The sequence below is a fragment of the Nomia melanderi genome, unplaced genomic scaffold (genome assembly GCF_051020985.1).
Source record: "Nomia melanderi isolate GNS246 unplaced genomic scaffold, iyNomMela1 scaffold0094, whole genome shotgun sequence".
Taxonomy (NCBI): Eukaryota; Metazoa; Arthropoda; class Insecta; order Hymenoptera; family Halictidae; genus Nomia; species Nomia melanderi.
This window is the reverse complement of record NW_027475209.1, coordinates 165,001-172,500: the sequence shown is the minus strand read 5'-3', so window position 1 is coordinate 172,500 and position 7,500 is coordinate 165,001.

The following is a 7,500-nucleotide window of genomic DNA, read 5'->3' as shown; positions in this document are numbered from 1 at the left end:
TCTCAACGTTAAAAACGTTAATAAACTGCGTTTTTATGCGTGGATTAAACATTAAAAAAATTTTGAAATATGTGATGAAAAAGTTTACTCTTGACCGTTCGGACTTAGAAAAATTTCGAGTACCTCGGATCGCCTGCTGGAATTACCGCACGGCCTGGACAGCCCGCATCGACCGATACATTTTTTCCATTTTCAGTGAAAAAAAAATTTTTGTCAATTTTCTCAACGTTAAAAACGTTAATAAACTGCGTTTTTATGCGTGGATTAAACATTAAAAAAATTTTGAAATATGTGATGAAAAAGTTTACTCTTGACCGTCGGGACTTAGAAAAATTTCGAGTACCCCGGATCGCCTGCTGGAATTACCGCACGGCCTGGATAGCCCGCATCGACCGATACATTTTTTCCATTTTCAGTGAAAAAAAAATTTTTGTCAATTTTCTCAACGTTAAAAACGTTAATAAACTGCGTTTTTATGCGTGGATTAAACATTAAAAAAATTTTGAAATATGTGATGAAAAAGTTTACTCTTGACCGTCGGGACTTAGAAAAATTTCGAGTACCCCGGATCGCCTGCTGGAATTACCGCACGGCCTGGATAGCCCGCATCGACCGATACATTTTTTCCATTTTCAGTGAAAAAAAAATTTTTGTCAATTTTCTCAACGTTAAAAACGTTAATAAACTGCGTTTTTATGCGTGGATTAAACATTAAAAAAATTTTGAAATATGTGATGAAAAAGTTTACTCTTGACCGTCGGGACTTAGAAAAATTTCGAGTACCCCGGATCGCCTGCTGGAATTACCGCACGGCCTGGATAGCCCGCATCGACCGATACATTTTTTCCATTTTCAGTGAAAAAAAAATTTTTGTCAATTTTCTCAACGTTAAAAACTGCGATAAACTGCGTTTTTATGCGTAGATTAAACATTGAAAAAATTTTGAAATATGCGATGAAAAAGTTTACTCTTGACCGTCGGGACTTAGAAAAATTTCGAGTACCCCGGATCGCCTGCTGGCATTACCGCACGGGCTGGACACCTCGCTCCGACGAATCGGTTTTTTCCATTTTTTTTGAAAAATAAATTTTTGTAATTTTTTTTAATGTCAAAAACGTTAATAAACGTCATGTTTACGCATGGATTAAACATTGAAATAATTTTAAAACACTTATTAAAAAAGTTGGTGTCGACCGTGGGACTTAGAAAAATTTCGGGAAGTCCGATTCGCCTGCTGGAATTACCGCACGGGCAGGACACCTCGCTCCGACGAATCGGTTTTTTCCATTTTTTTTGAAAAATAAATTTTTGTAATTTTTTTTAACGTTGAAAACGTTAATAAACATCATGTTTACGCATGGATTAAACATTGAAATAATTTTAAAACGCTTATTAAAAAAGTTGGTGTCGACCGTGGGACTTAGAAAAATTTCGGGAAGTCCGATTCGCCTGCTGGAATTACCGCACGGGCAGGACACCTCGCTCCGACGAATCGGTTTTTTCCATTTTTTCCGAAAAATAAATTTTTGTAATTTTTTTTAATGTTAAAAACGTTAATAAACTTCATGTTTACGCATGGATTAAACATTGAAATAATTTTAAAACGCTTATTAAAAAAGTTGGTGTCGACCGTGGGACTTAGAAAAATTTCGGGAAGTCCGATTCGCCTGCTGGAATTACCGCACGGGCTGGACACCTCGCTCCGCCGAATCGGTTTTTTCCTTTTTTTCCGAAAAATAAATTTTTGTAATTTTTTTTAATGTTAAAAACGTTAATAAACTTCATGTTTACGCATGGATTAAACATTGAAATAATTTTAAAACGCTTATTAAAAAAGTTGGTGTCGACCGTGGGACTTAGAAAAATTTCGGGAAGTCCGATTCGCCTGCTGGAATTACCGCACGGGCAGGACACCTCGCTCCGACGAATCGGTTTTTTCCATTTTTTCCGAAAAATAAATTTTTGTAATTTTTTTTAATGTTAAAAACGTTAATAAACTTCATGTTTACGCATGGATTAAACATTGAAATAATTTTAAAACGCTTATTAAAAAAGTTGGTGTCGACCGTGGGACTTAGAAAAATTTCGGGAAGTCCGATTCGCCTGCTGGAATTACCGCACGGGCAGGACACCTCGCTCCGACGAATCGGTTTTTTCCATTTTTTTTGAAAAATAAATTTTTGTAATTTTTTTTAACGTTGAAAACGTTAATAAACATCATGTTTACGCATGGATTAAACATTGAAATAATTTTAAAACGCTTATTAAAAAAGTTGGTGTCGACCGTGGGACTTAGAAAAATTTCGGGAAGTCCGATTCGCCTGCTGGAATTACCGCACGGGCTGGACACCTCGCTCCGACGAATCGGTTTTTTCCATTTTTTTTGAAAAATAAATTTTTGTAATTTTTTTTAATGTCAAAAACGTTAATAAACGTCATGTTTACGCATGGATTAAACATTGAAATAATTTTAAAACACTTATTAAAAAAGTTGGTGTCGACCGTGGGACTTAGAAAAATTTCGGGAAGTCCGATTCGCCTGCTGGAATTACCGCACGGGCTGGACACCTCGCTCCGCCGAATCGGTATTTTCCATTTTTCTTGAAAAATAAATTTTTGTAATTTTTTTTAACGTTGAAAACGTTAATAAACATCATGTTTACGCATGGATTAAACATTGAAATAATTTTAAAACGCTTATTAAAAAAGTTGGTGTCGACCGTGGGACTTAGAAAAATTTCGGGAAGTCCGATTCGCCTGCTGGAATTACCGCACGGGCTGGACACCTCGCTCCGCCGAATCGGTATTTTCCATTTTTCTTGAAAAATAAATTTTTGTAATTTTTTTTAACGTTGAAAACGTTAATAAACATCATGTTTACGCATGGATTAAACATTGAAATAATTTTAAAACGCTTATTAAAAAAGTTGGTGTCGACCGTGGGACTTAGAAAAATTTCGGGAAGTCCGATTCGCCTGCTGGAATTACCGCACGGGCAGGACACCTCGCTCCGACGAATCGGTTTTTTCCATTTTTTCCGAAAAATAAATTTTTGTAATTTTTTTTAATGTTAAAAACGTTAATAAACTTCATGTTTACGCATGGATTAAACATTGAAATAATTTTAAAACACTTATTAAAAAAGTTGGTGTCGACCGTGGGACTTAGAAAAATTTCGGGAAGTCCGATTCGCCTGCTGGAATTACCGCACGGGCAGGACACCTCGCTCCGACGAATCGGTTTTTTCCATTTTTTTTGAAAAATAAATTTTTGTAATTTTTTTTAACGTTGAAAACGTTAATAAACATCATGTTTACGCATGGATTAAACATTGAAATAATTTTAAAACGCTTATTAAAAAAGTTGGTGTCGACCGTGGGACTTAGAAAAATTTCGGGAAGTCCGATTCGCCTGCTGGAATTACCGCACGGGCTGGACACCTCGCTCCGCCGAATCGGTTTTTTCCTTTTTTTCCGAAAAATAAATTTTTGTAATTTTTTTTAATGTTAAAAACGTTAATAAACTTCATGTTTACGCATGGATTAAACATTGAAATAATTTTAAAACGCTTATTAAAAAAGTTGGTGTCGACCGTGGGACTTAGAAAAATTTCGGGAAGTCCGATTCGCCTGCTGGAATTACCGCACGGGCAGGACACCTCGCTCCGACGAATCGGTTTTTTCCATTTTTTCCGAAAAATAAATTTTTGTAATTTTTTTTAATGTTAAAAACGTTAATAAACTTCATGTTTACGCATGGATTAAACATTGAAATAATTTTAAAACGCTTATTAAAAAAGTTGGTGTCGACCGTGGGACTTAGAAAAATTTCGGGAAGTCCGATTCGCCTGCTGGAATTACCGCACGGGCAGGACACCTCGCTCCGACGAATCGGTTTTTTCCATTTTTTTTGAAAAATAAATTTTTGTAATTTTTTTTAACGTTGAAAACGTTAATAAACATCATGTTTACGCATGGATTAAACATTGAAATAATTTTAAAACGCTTATTAAAAAAGTTGGTGTCGACCGTGGGACTTAGAAAAATTTCGGGAAGTCCGATTCGCCTGCTGGAATTACCGCACGGGCTGGACACCTCGCTCCGCCGAATCGGTTTTTTCCTTTTTTTCCGAAAAATAAATTTTTGTAATTTTTTTTAATGTTAAAAACGTTAATAAACTTCATGTTTACGCATGGATTAAACATTGAAATAATTTTAAAACGCTTATTAAAAAAGTTGGTGTCGACCGTGGGACTTAGAAAAATTTCGGGAAGTCCGATTCGCCTGCTGGAATTACCGCACGGGCAGGACACCTCGCTCCGACGAATCGGTTTTTTCCATTTTTTCCGAAAAATAAATTTTTGTAATTTTTTTTAATGTTAAAAACGTTAATAAACTTCATGTTTACGCATGGATTAAACATTGAAATAATTTTAAAACGCTTATTAAAAAAGTTGGTGTCGACCGTGGGACTTAGAAAAATTTCGGGAAGTCCGATTCGCCTGCTGGAATTACCGCACGGGCAGGACACCTCGCTCCGACGAATCGGTTTTTTCCATTTTTTTTGAAAAATAAATTTTTGTAATTTTTTTTAACGTTGAAAACGTTAATAAACATCATGTTTACGCATGGATTAAACATTGAAATAATTTTAAAACGCTTATTAAAAAAGTTGGTGTCGACCGTGGGACTTAGAAAAATTTCGGGAAGTCCGATTCGCCTGCTGGAATTACCGCACGGGCTGGACACCTCGCTCCGCCGAATCGGTTTTTTCCTTTTTTTCCGAAAAATAAATTTTTGTAATTTTTTTTAATGTTAAAAACGTTAATAAACTTCATGTTTACGCATGGATTAAACATTGAAATAATTTTAAAACGCTTATTAAAAAAGTTGGTGTCGACCGTGGGACTTAGAAAAATTTCGGGAAGTCCGATTCGCCTGCTGGAATTACCGCACGGGCAGGACACCTCGCTCCGACGAATCGGTTTTTTCCATTTTTTCCGAAAAATAAATTTTTGTAATTTTTTTTAATGTTAAAAACGTTAATAAACTTCATGTTTACGCATGGATTAAACATTGAAATAATTTTAAAACGCTTATTAAAAAAGTTGGTGTCGACCGTGGGACTTAGAAAAATTTCGGGAAGTCCGATTCGCCTGCTGGAATTACCGCACGGGCTGGACACCTCGCTCCGCCGAATCGGTTTTTTCCTTTTTTTCCGAAAAATAAATTTTTGTAATTTTTTTTAATGTTAAAAACGTTAATAAACTTCATGTTTACGCATGGATTAAACATTGAAATAATTTTAAAACGCTTATTAAAAAAGTTGGTGTCGACCGTGGGACTTAGAAAAATTTCGGGAAGTCCGATTCGCCTGCTGGAATTACCGCACGGGCAGGACACCTCGCTCCGACGAATCGGTTTTTTCCATTTTTTCCGAAAAATAAATTTTTGTAATTTTTTTTAATGTTAAAAACGTTAATAAACTTCATGTTTACGCATGGATTAAACATTGAAATAATTTTAAAACGCTTATTAAAAAAGTTGGTGTCGACCGTGGGACTTAGAAAAATTTCGGGAAGTCCGATTCGCCTGCTGGAATTACCGCACGGGCAGGACACCTCGCTCCGACGAATCGGTTTTTTCCATTTTTTTTGAAAAATAAATTTTTGTAATTTTTTTTAACGTTGAAAACGTTAATAAACATCATGTTTACGCATGGATTAAACATTGAAATAATTTTAAAACGCTTATTAAAAAAGTTGGTGTCGACCGTGGGACTTAGAAAAATTTCGGGAAGTCCGATTCGCCTGCTGGAATTACCGCACGGGCTGGACACCTCGCTCCGCCGAATCGGTTTTTTCCTTTTTTTCCGAAAAATAAATTTTTGTAATTTTTTTTAATGTTAAAAACGTTAATAAACTTCATGTTTACGCATGGATTAAACATTGAAATAATTTTAAAACGCTTATTAAAAAAGTTGGTGTCGACCGTGGGACTTAGAAAAATTTCGGGAAGTCCGATTCGCCTGCTGGAATTACCGCACGGGCAGGACACCTCGCTCCGACGAATCGGTTTTTTCCATTTTTTCCGAAAAATAAATTTTTGTAATTTTTTTTAATGTTAAAAACGTTAATAAACTTCATGTTTACGCATGGATTAAACATTGAAATAATTTTAAAACGCTTATTAAAAAAGTTTACTCTTGACCGTGGGGACTTAGAAAAATTCCGGCTTGCACGGATTCGACCACTCTGTTTTTCGGAGTTTCTGAGAAAAATAAATTTTTGTAATTTTTTTCATTATGATTTCTGAGTTCTCCCAGTAGTTTAATGTAAGGATTAAGCATTTAAAAATTTTTAAATCGAATATTAAAAAAGTTTACTCTTGCAATTTTTGGAAAAAAAAAATTCTAAAAAATTTTTCTTTCGGTGGAAACTAACGTTTAATATGTACAATAACGATTTATCGAATAAAAATCGTATGTTAATATATGTTCGAATCGACCATAGTTTCAGCGGCTAAGTACCAGCAGCCCGGCCGGTTGGTCTGTACGCGCGGCAGTTTACCACCATAAGCGCCCGTGCTGAGCGGCCGGCGCCGCGGTCGTCGCGGCCGCCCGTTTGGTTACTATAAGAGAGCACGTCGGTTCGAGCGGACCGGTCGGCGCAGCGGCGGGCGAGCGGCTATTCTACGATCTCGGTCGAGAAGCAGTCGTTCAGCTCCTCGAGGTCCATTCCTCGACTGTTCTGTACCGCGTTCCGTTGCGAATTTTTCTCTACACAGCATGACCACGGGTCGGTGTCTCAGACCGAATGGCCCTTATGTGGTAAGCCCAGAATGTTGGGTTGGATACAACGTATATTCGTTATACTTGTACGACTCTCACATCAACTCTCAGAAACCCAAAAGGGGTTTTCTATCCGAGCGAAAATATATTTTTCGTATACAAAAATTTAATGGCAAAGACCAAACGAAATACTACACACAAAAAGGGGCGACGAACAAAAATTGTTCGAATGAAATATAATATATACATATAAAATTGAGGTGTCCTAAGAGAGAAATACATAAACTAAGAGGTATATATTATAAGAAATATATATTATTTCTGGGCAAAGAAGAGAGAACGAAAAGAAGAGTATGATCTTTAACGCGAGGGCCTCGACATGGGTACGCCTAGCATGGTTCGCGCTTTCTCGATATGTCCAGCATGTTAACGTACGCGGTCTTCGGACTTCGTGCGTTATGTCCGTGCTTACACGATGGAGAGCGCTCGAGCATACGTGCTTACAAACCTGAAAGTCGATGTGACATCCGAGATTCTTTTTCTTCTAAAAAGATCTCGGAGAGATACACGGGAGAGTTTGAAATTTTTGGAGGTCCTCCTGATGTATATGCGCGGATATACCCATGTGGTAATTCGTGCGGAGTTGGTAATCTAATAGTGGAGCGAAATTTACCAACTCGAAAGAGAAGAGAGAAGAGAGAAGAGAGTAGA